This window comes from Euprymna scolopes, chromosome 26, assembly GCF_053919585.1.
Source record: "Euprymna scolopes isolate OS-2025 chromosome 26, ASM5391958v1, whole genome shotgun sequence".
Classification (NCBI taxonomy): Eukaryota; Metazoa; Mollusca; class Cephalopoda; order Sepiida; family Sepiolidae; genus Euprymna; species Euprymna scolopes.
The window spans coordinates 60,329,799-60,342,225 of record NC_136507.1 but is presented as its reverse complement, the minus strand read 5'-3'; positions in this window follow the sequence as shown (position 1 = coordinate 60,342,225).

Genomic DNA, 12,427 nt, shown 5'->3' with positions numbered 1-12,427 from the left:
AATACTAATATACATATGCATATACTAAAAAAATTGAATATTAGTAAATACTAATATACATATGCATATACTAAAAAAATTGAATATTAGTAAATACTAATATACATATGCATATACTAAAAAAATTAAATATTAGTAAATACTAATATACATATGCATATACTAAAAAAATTAAATATTAGTAAATACTAATATACATATGCATATACTAAAAAAATTAAATATTAGTAAATACTAATATACGTATGCATATACTAAAAAAATTAAATATTAGTAAATACTAATATACATATGCATATACTAAAAAAATTAAATATTAGTAAATACTAATATACATATGCATATACTAAAAAAATTGAATATTAGTAAATACTAATATACGTATGCATATACTAAAAGAATTAAATATTAGTAAATACTAATATACGTATGCATATACTAAAAAAATTAAATATTAGTAAATACTAATATACGTATGCATATACTAAAAAAATTGAATATTAGTAAATACTAATATACATATGCATATACTAAAAAAATTGAATATTAGTAAATACTAATATACATATGCATATACTAAAAAAATTGAATATTAGTAAATACTAATATACGTATACATATACTAGAAAAATTGAATATTAGTAAATACTAATATACATATGCATATACTAAAAAAATTAAATATTAGTAAATACTAATATACGTATGCATATACTAAAAAAATTGAATATTAGTAAATACTAATATACATATGCATATACTAAAAAAATTAAATATTAGTAAATACTAATATACGTATACATATACTAAAAAAATTGAATATTAGTAAATACTAATATACATATGCATATACTAAAAAAATTAAATATTAGTAAATACTAATATACGTATACATATACTAAAAAAATTGAATATTAGTAAATACTAATATACATATGCATATACTAAAAAAATTAAATATTAGTAAATACTAATATACGTATACATATACTAAAAAAATTGAATATTAGTAAATACTAATATACATATGCATATACTAAAAAAATTAAATATTAGTAAATACTAATATACGTATGCATATACTAAAAAAATTAAATATTAGTAAATACTAATATACATATGCATATACTAAAAAAATTGAATATTAGTAAATACTAATATACATATGCATATACTAAAAAAATTGAATATTAGTAAATACTAATATACATATGCATATACTAAAAAAATTGAATATTAGTAAATACTAATATACGTATACATATACTAGAAAAATTGAATATTAGTAAATACTAATATACATATGCATATACTAAAAAAATTAAATATTAGTAAATACTAATATACGTATGCATATACTAAAAAAATTAAATATTAGTAAATACTAATATACATATGCATATACTAAAAAAATTGAATATTTGTAAATACTAATATACATATGCATATACTAAAAAAATTAAATATTAGTAAATACTAATATACATATGCATATACTAAAAAAATTAAATATTAGTAAATACTAATATACATATGCATATACTAAAAAAATTAAATATTAGTAAATACTAATATACATATGCATATACTAAAAAAATTGAATATTAGTAAATACTAATATACGTATGCATATACTAAAAGAATTAAATATTAGTAAATACTAATATACGTATGCATATACTAAAAAAATTAAATATTAGTAAATACTAATATACGTATGCATATACTAAAAAAATTAAATATTAGTAAATACTAATATACATATGCATATACTAAAAAAATTGAATATTTGTAAATACTAATATACATATGCATATACTAAAAAAATTGAATATTAGTAAATACTAATATACATATGCATATACTAAAAAAATTGAATATTAGTAAATACTAATATACGTATGCATATACTAAAAGAATTAAATATTAGTAAATACTAATATACGTATGCATATACTAAAAAAATTAAATATTAGTAAATACTAATATACGTATGCATATACTAAAAAAATTGAATATTAGTAAATACTAATATACATATGCATATACTAAAAAAATTGAATATTAGTAAATACTAATATACATATACATATACTAAAAAAATTGAATATTAGTAAATACTAATATACGTATGCATATACTAAAAGAATTAAATATTAGTAAATACTAATATACGTATGCATATACTAAAAAAATTAAATATTAGTAAATACTAATATACGTATGCATATACTAAAAAAATTGAATATTAGTAAATACTAATATACATATGCATATACTAAAAAAATTAAATATTAGTAAATACTAATATACATATACATATACTAAAAAAATTGAATATTAGTAAATACTAATATACATATGCATATACTAAAAAAATTTAATATTAGTAAATACTAATATACATATGCATATACTAAAAAAATTGAATATTAGTAAATACTAATATACATATGCATATACTAAAAAAATTGAATATTAGTAAATACTAATATACGTATACATATACTAGAAAAATTGAATATTAGTAAATACTAATATACATATGCATATACTAAAAAAATTAAATATTAGTAAATACTAATATACGTATGCATATACTAAAAAAATTAAATATTAGTAAATACTAATATACATATGCATATACTAAAAAAATTGAATATTTGTAAATACTAATATACATATGCATATACTAAAAAAATTGAATATTAGTAAATACTAATATACGTATGCATATACTAAAAAAATTAAATATTAGTAAATACTAATATACATATGCATATACTAAAAAAATTAAATATTAGTAAATACTAATATACATATGCATATACTAAAAAAATTGAATATTAGTAAATACTAATATACGTATGCATATACTAAAAGAATTAAATATTAGTAAATACTAATATACGTATGCATATACTAAAAAAATTAAATATTAGTAAATACTAATATACATATGCATATACTAAAAAAATTGAATATTTGTAAATACTAATATACATATGCATATACTAAAAAAATTGAATATTAGTAAATACTAATATACATATGCATATACTAAAAAAATTAAATATTAGTAAATACTAATATACGTATGCATATACTAAAAAAATTAAATATTAGTAAATACTAATATACATATGCATATACTAAAAAAATTGAATATTTGTAAATACTAATATACATATGCATATACTAAAAAAATTGAATATTAGTAAATACTAATATACATATGCATATACTAAAAAAATTAAATATTAGTAAATACTAATATACGTATGCATATACTAAAAAAATTAAATATTAGTAAATACTAATATACATATGCATATACTAAAAAAATTGAATATTAGTAAATACTAATATACATATGCAGAATTCAGAGAATAACCCGTTTTTCCATGGATGCTGCAGCAGTATATTTCAGCAGCTTATGTAAACTGCTAGAATATGCAGAGTGCTGATCAAATTTTGAAATACTAGAAAAACAAAAAAAAAAGAAAACATTATGATAGAAGACACTTATCGATGAAGAAAAATGAAAGTACAAAAAAAATAAATCATCCTACACTAAGTTTCATGAATAAATATTTATTTTTTGTAAACTAATGTGTTGCAACAAATGAAATAATTTTTTTTTATTTTGTTATTGGTTTTGTTTTCTCGTGAGAAATGTTATCATTTCAAATAGGGTTTACCAGAGGATGGAAATAATTTTTTGATGACAATTATTATTTATTTATTTTTTTGTTTAAGTTAGGGGGGTAGGCTATTTTATTGGAAGATTTTTGGTTATCTGGAAGTATTTTTTGCAAATGTCTCATATGAAATTTTTCTCATTTTTTATGGTGTGTTCTAAACTGATGATTGTAAATTTTGAACAGTTGCTATGTCATACGATCAATTCTTCCAATTTATTAATTGTTGTCTGACGCATTAGTAGAGAGTTTCGCCTTATTCCAGTGGTTTACATAAGCTGCTAGAATATGCCAAGGCAACATTCACGGAAACATGGGTCGTTCTCTGTATAAGTACCCAAACCGGATATTCATAAACTCTAACGAATTAAATACACTTACTAGAGTGTTTCACTGACCATAACGATTCTTTTATTATATTTACATTGCACTGCAAGTCTTTGATTGCTGTGTCTTTAATGCATTCTTGGGATTTGTATCTTTGACCATATCCTAAATGCCAAAATACATGCACCATCTAAGCTCCCTAAACTTAAGGAAGCACTTCTTATCAAGAGGCTCTGATGGTTTTGGGAAAGCCCTTCATTGTCTACCAACTGGTCTAATTCACAAGGCAATAGTATCAACACGTTTACCGGTATGGTGCAAGATGAGAGGTGGTTAACTGAAGATGAGACCAGCCTTTATGTCTTCAGTGTGTGATGATGGAATCGCGAAAGGCTGAGATATGCTGAGGAGTCTGCAGCAGACCTGGATGGACTGCTTTGATTCGTGATGTGGAGGATTCATTTGGAGCTAGCTCAACTTATGCCGGATGAATACCATCACAAATAGAAGTAAGTAATTACTCTTTCTTTTCATGTGCTACATTGAGAAATATAGACATTATATAGAGGATAACCTCTATTTGTGGTTGTCAGTTTGTAACCAATTAAGTCATTGTTAATATTGGCATGGACTTATAATACAATATCAATAAACAGTTCATTCTGTTATATATCTCATTTGATAGTTCCTCAAATTTCTCTCTTAATTAACTTTTGGTCCCCTGATAAAAGGAGGGTGGATCTGTAAATTCATCCTTGTCCGTTCGTCTGTCTGCACTTTTTTCAATAACTATGCCTTGCAATTTTTTAAAATTTTGCACAAACATTAAACATGATATGAGTAAAAAAGTAACAGAATGGATTTCCCGAGAAAACTCCAGTTGCCCCCCCCCTCCCAAGGGTGCCTTTCGCGTTAAAATGGCTAAAATTGACACTTTTGTGCTTATTAAAAAAAAATTGATGCCTTGGATTTTTATAAAACTTTCTGAAAAATTGTAACTAACTGATTTCTATATAATTTTATTTGTCTATACTTTGTGATAACTCTTGGGTGTGTCCAAGAGGCCCATTTTTAGGACTCTTTTACTATATTTGTCCAAAATTTTCTGTGTATGTCTATTTAGCAGTAATGATGGACTTAGTCATTTCTCTTTTTGCATGGTGGAGAACTCAGATTTACATATGTTAAGGCCTAAAACTGCACTGTTTGTTCATTTTCACCAGGATTTGATGTCCCCAGGATATTGCCTATGATGAACTCATAGCACTTGAGCTCCCTCACCGTACATATCACCAATTAACTTGACATGCAGCAAAATCTCACATCTTCACTATTGAGGTCCCTAGCTGCTAGAAAGTTTTCTACTTTAATAGTTTCTTCTCTCAGACTGTTAGAATTTGCATTCTATCCCTGTTTCCTGATTTTCTGACTGTACTAACCTACAGAAGTTTAAATGTAATGTGAACAGACATCTCGCTGCTCAACTCCCCACAGTCCTCCTGTTAGACACGATCCCAAATAGTAATCCCTTACATTCTAAGTGGCAATATGTTTTGTTTTTTTTCAGGTAAAAAAACAAAAAAAAAAATAACAACAAAGTTTACCAGTGCCATTGTCTCCAGTCATTATGAAGTGGCAGAAGAAAAGAAGAGAGAAAAAAAAAGAAACCGAAGATATTAATCCATCAGTGTTATTGTTTTCACTGATTGTTTTCCATCTGGAATTTCTCATACAGTAGTGACGTCACATGGCTTTGCGGTGATAAGGAGTTTATGATAAGATAAGGTTTTCTTTGGTGGAAGTCAAAACGAAATAACAAAAATGATCAGATAAAAAAAGGAAAAATGGAAAGGAAAAAGAAAGAAAAGAACAGCCTCATTCAATAGAAGATCAAGAGGTAATCTGCATGATAGTATCTATCCCCTCCCCACGCTGGGTAGATTAACCACTAGGGTTGGAAGGTAGGATTGAAAAGTCGATATCCACAAGGAGTAGCACTCTGGCCTGTTAAAAATACTTGGGAAGACCCATTGCTGGGTGTGCCTCAGGTGATTAGCAATAAACTAATGTCGTCTCAAGGTGGGAGGGTGGACCTCTTAGAACTGCACAGGACGAGCAACATGCTGAAATCAACAGAGAAAAGGCAATTTCAGAAATCATCTAGACTCTGTTGATTTTGGTGCCAAGGAAAAGCTCAGTTTCACCGGGGCGCAATGATGTAATCTGTTTGATGAAATCCAATAATCCTGACACTAACCCTAATCCTCCTCCCTAGAATACGGACATACAGAATCAGTTCTCAAGACATTCAACTGAAGTGTTGTAATATTATCGACGTTCTACTCCCTCAAGTGTTGAAAAGAGAAGAAGAAAGAGAAAAAGAAGTATGACGAAAGACAGGAGGAAATAAGTTTATTAGAAACAAAGGTATAGGAAAATTGGTTTAGTGACAGAACAGACACACAAACAAAATGGGGCAGCTGAAATAGTGTCGCAAAACAACGTGGGGCAGTTATTTTAGGACAAAGGACTGAACAAAGGACCAGTCAATATGTTTCAGAGTTAGTGTGTGGGCGGTTTTTAGGTGTGGTCGTGAATTTTGTGAGTCTTTACGACAGTTTTAGTTGAGGAAAATTGCCAGTTGGACACAATTGAGGACAGTTGTGAGCTATATTATTGAATTAGTTTGGAATTATTTTGGAAACGAGTAAATTGTATAATTTTTTTTATTTAATTATTTGGACTAATATTCTCATCTTCTAGTTGTTTTCACAACGTTTCGGCCAATTATTCCTCTGCCGGTCAGAGGATTAGTTGACCAAACCGTGGTGAGATGACACCAGCTATTGAAGGCAACAATTGCTGTGGATGTGGTTGGAGCATTCGACATTCCTATTCTGTCGCGGTTAACCTGAAGAAGGCACAGAGGAATAATTGGCCGAAACGTTGTGAAAACAACAACTACAAAATGAGGATAATAGTCCAAATAAAAAATTAGAAATTAATTATTAAAAATAAGGGAAAAAAATTTTTTAGGCTTTACCCATTACAAAATAAATTGTTCTCAAATCGAACACACACACACACACACACACACACACACACACACACACACACACACACACACACACACACACACAGAGTATGTGTCATATATGAAGTAGAGTGATTCCAACGAGAGGAAAGTATATATTCAAAGGAATGGAATCACCGATATCTGTTGTTCTTTTTATACTTTATTATTTATTATTTATTTTTTTCAAATTAATGTATAGATGTTTGGATGCTTATAACGCATTTTGTGAAAACAACAACTAGAAGTTGAGGATAATAGTTCAAATAATTAAATAAAAAATTATACCATTTACTCATCTCCAAAATAATTCCAAACTAACTCAATAATATAACAATCGGTACGGACCCGACAATTGGAAGAACAATTGGATTTATAAAACCAAAAAATCCAACCTTATTGCCTTTCGAGGCCCGTGGTGCAGTGGACAGAGATGCGGAATATCTACGATTCCAGGTGAGCATTGTCTAGAGGTAGCGGTTTCGATCTCACTCAAAGCCAGTTAGAGGATTAGTTGACTAAACCATGGTGAGATGACAACAGCTATTGAAGGCAGTAATTGCTGTGGATGTGGTTGGAGCATTCAACATTCCTATTCTGTCGCGGTTAACCTGAAGAAGGCCAGAGGAATAATTGGCCGAAACATTGTGAAAACAACAACTAGAAGATGAGGATAATAGTCCAAATAATTGGAAAAAAAAAAAGTTGTGAGCTAGTTGATATAACACTTTTGGTTACCCATTTCACTAGGTTGGGAGAGCTTCAGGAGATCGATATGAATTGATTGACTGACTGGCGAATATAACCTCGACATCAAACTAAGCTGTGAAGAGTCGATGGTGTCACACATACATCCAGAGTGCAACTGATATTTGCAAAAAATGTTGGAGTCTGTGTTTTCTTTGTGTTTTATTTTATTTGGATTTTATACTCGTGAACATGTGCGAGCCCCCTCAGTAGTTGCCAATGCGAGAGATGGCAACACAAACAAAAGAGAAGACCATGTGGTTTTGTCACAGTGTATCTTTGCAATACAATAATACAAAACATTAATGACTAGCAAGATCTGTGGAAATTTCATGGAATTCAGAAATATATTTAATCAACAAATATGTTTTGATACAACTGATATTTTTCTGGATAGTGCAAAAAATTAGATTTTAGGACAGAAAAATTGATAACACGCAGAAAATATGACTAAATGAACATTTCTATGAACATATAGAACTAATCCAAATGAGATAAATTAATAAATACTAATAAATACTCAGTAAGTAATATTGTGCTACATTATTATACAAATAATAAAATCACATTGTAAGACAATCTTTAATTTACTCCTTCAGTCCAGCACCTCTCCACAGACAATGTTCTTCTCTTTTTCCCCTGTTTCTTTCGAATGTTCCCATTTTTATGTAACGTTTCACTGACGTTTTTCTTCGGTGAAAAACTGCTGCACATTAAAATCGTTATAAGTTCCTTTCTCACATCATTACAACAACACTCATAATAATAATATTCGAAAACGAGGCTACAAAGGGAAGCCGCTCTTATATTCTTATCCAGGGTAGCCAACTTGGCATCTTTAAAGCTAAATTTCGCTAATGTGGCCTTTTTTTTAAGCAGTTTGGCCTTGAAAAATTGTATTTGGCATTTTTCATAGCATAACTTACAAACTAAGAAAGGAACAAGTAGAATATTATATAGATCGGTTCAACTTTGAAATATTTATTTGTACAAATGCTAAAAATACATAATGAACAAATTAAGCACGCGTCCATTCAAAAGTCTGAGGATAATGGGTGTCACTGCTCATCCTTGGTCTCAAATACTTAAACGTATCTATCCTACTCTTAACTAGAAATATTTCAGTCACCAAAATACCACATTTATCCAGGGGCTGTCCTACTTAAGATAAACCCAAATTTGAGTAAGTTTTATTGAATTATTTACAGTGTTTGCAACAGGGGGCAAAATTCCCATAAGCAGTGTAAAAAAAAAAATCTCCGTAATGTTTAAACCTCCGAAGTTTTATTGTGCCGATGCTGATGCCGGCTAGTCAAAGAACTATTCAATTAAGACATATTTTTTTCAAAAACTATTTGGACGACTATTTCTTTTCACACAGAATGATGTTCATTTACTTCTGGTCTGAAGTATAACATTTTTTTTTTCGTTTTATTCTTTTAAAACAAGGTCCTGGATATGACCTTAAACTATATCTGATGGCGAGGCCCCAACTTGCGGGCTTTGGGGAGTGTGGAGCCACCCTTTAATTCCCATTGCTCTCAGGTCCACTCTGACCCAGAGTGGAAGTACCTGTTAAGGTCCTAATTATGGGTTAAATAGAAACCGACTTGAAAAAAACAAATATATTCTATTAAAAAAAATTCTTCAAAATCACTGAATTCGGCATTAAATAACCTGAAAAGGTTTGATATGCCGTAAAACAAAAACAACCAAACCAAACTTTTAAAACAAAAAACAACAATGTATGTAACACATTATCACAGAGCTACTTCTCTTAAAACTACAACCCAATTTCAACAGATTCCTGTCATGAACTGTCTCCACAAGTAATTAAAATAGATCCATTAATATTCTTCATCTCTCAACTGGCAATAATTTATTGCGATTTATCACAACTTACCCAGAATTATTTCGAAACGACAATTAGTTCTTTTTCTTTATTTTTTTTTTAAAACGTATTAGCAGTGCTTTACTTTTGTCTCTGCATTAACGTGTGTATTTTTATTTGCTTTGATTGATATAAATGCAATTGTATTGCATTGTGATATCATCTTTGAGCTTCAAATTAAAAAGGATCAACTTCAAATCAAAAATGAAAATTATATTTCAAACCTGAAATCTAAAAAAAAGTTGAACATCAAATTAACAAAGCTCAACTATTAATTTAAAAAAGTTGATTTGGTAATTTATGTGATATGAATTTAAGGTTAGTATAGAAATACAGTGTCAATTTACTAACTAATGAACGGTGCTACTATAGTGTGATTCCTACCCTGTTTTTCGGGTCTACAATGATTCTTACCAAAGGAGGATAGAAAAAAACGTACTTTTTGACACTATTTTATTCTATTCTACAAACCATGCTGTAAAAATCAATCTATTTTAATCTGCTGTTCCCCTCAGCTTTTCTCTCCTATTCACAGATACGATCTAAGAGCACACTTCCCGACACTAATTAAACCAGTCAACCACTGGTTGTATTTGTTGATCTACATTTATGCTTTGGCACTTCCTCCACTGGCATCTCGATGTTCAACAGGTAAACTGGCTTTAAAATTTCACAGAGCTTCAAATTACAGTGGGGCCTTCCATTCAAATTGGTATAACGGAAGAATTCGTTCCCTTTTCTAACTGACCCAAATGACTGGCAACCTTTTCTTCTGCACCTCCATACTGGCACATTCTGTCCACGGATTCTCTTGTTAATTAAAATCACTGGCCCATCGCACTTGCTCAGGAGACCAAGTTGAAGGAGATATTGTGTTGCTGTTTTCTCACTGTGCACCAGAATAACACTCTCATGACAACATGTCGGGAGCATATGCGTGTTTAGTTATGTTTCTCCGCGTTTTAAACGTTAATCTATATATATAAAAGCGGAAATGTATGTATGTATGTGTGTTCGCTTTCTCTGTATGTCTACAAAAGGCTTTTTTCAGAGAAGCGGTCGGTCGGTTCACATCTTTTAAAAACTTTTTATATCACATATAAATCGTAATATCTCACAGTTAACAACGAAGCTCGCCTGTCTATTTAATTTGCTCGATTTCGGGAAGATAAATATTCAACATTTGTCGCTCGCCGCATGTGGGTTAGTCTTTTTCCTATAACATCTTGGGAACATAAAAATAAAAAAAAGTGTTTCGCAGTAAATGAAATACTATCCCGCAGTCAAACTTGACCTCATTAACTCATTAAAACGGGCACCTGCCAAATCCAAGTAATTAAATAAATTCAAACGTATTTCCGTTAGCATATCGTGGTTAACGTCGGACGTTTTTTTTTTTTTTTTTTTTTTTTCACACTTTAATTTACAACTTTGCCTCAAGGGTTCGGGTTCGGGTTCGATCCTCATACTTACCTACCAAAACATTTTTTTTAACCCCCACCCCCACCCCCGGAGTTTCCAAACACACCTCCAAACACCCGGGAAACGCCGGGTACCCCCCGCTAGTGTTTTATAAATGGAAATGGTCGAATCAACTTGAAAGCGAATATTACATTATTTGTTCTTTTTTTTTTCTAGTTTTTTTTTTGTTTTTTTTTGTTTTTTGAATCACCCATATTGAGGTAAGAACAGAATATGAAGGCAGGAATCACACTATAGTAACACCTAGTTTTCTGTATAGAGATATTGTTGTCCTCACAAATGCAGTGTATGGGATTCTCAAATCATCAACTATCTGGTACTGATCAAGCTCAACGTTGCTTATTTCCAGTGATCTAATGAGAACCAATGTTAACGTGATTACGTCATATATAGTCTTTGTCTGTCGCTTACTTTGAATGTCCTTTTCATTGGTCTGTCATGCTCAAGTTTAAAATAACATTTTCGTTGGTTTCTTACACTTAAGTTTTAAATAGTATTTTCATTGATCTGTCAATATATAATAATAGAATATTCGTTGGTATATCATACTAAAGTATTAAAAAGCATTCTCATTGTCAAATACACGGATCCAATGTATAAGTTTCTTAAAAATAGCTGTTGATGTTAATTTGAAAATCAACTTTTTAAATTTGTAAATGAGTATTTTTTTTTCATTTGAGATTAGAAAATTTGTAGAATAAAAAAAAACGATTCAGAACGAAAGAAAAAAGAAATAATTATATTTATTTTCACAATTTTATTACAAGAAATATACAATTATTATCAAAACAGCAGAGAAAACGATTACAAATTGTCATAATTTGGCCAGAAAAAAAATAATTCGAAAAGATTTGGGATGCAAATAATTTTTTAAAAATATATATTTGTAAATAATTGATATATTTATTTCATCCGTCATCCATCGAAGCAGGGAGGATGTATACAATGGGAATAGCAGCCAATCAAATCATTACCAAATATCTAGAATTTGCTTCTTTATAAGTAAATTAAAATCATTTCTAACGTTCAAATATTTGCATTATATATATTTATTCTAATATATAAAAGGCTATATGATTGTCTGTTTGTCTCTATATTTCTGAAATTATCTATTTCAAAACTAAAAGTCGCAGAGCGGCGTCAAGGGCCTCAAATGATTGGATTTTTTTATTGACCGTCCTTTTAGGGGTCTTTGACCGGTTAAAA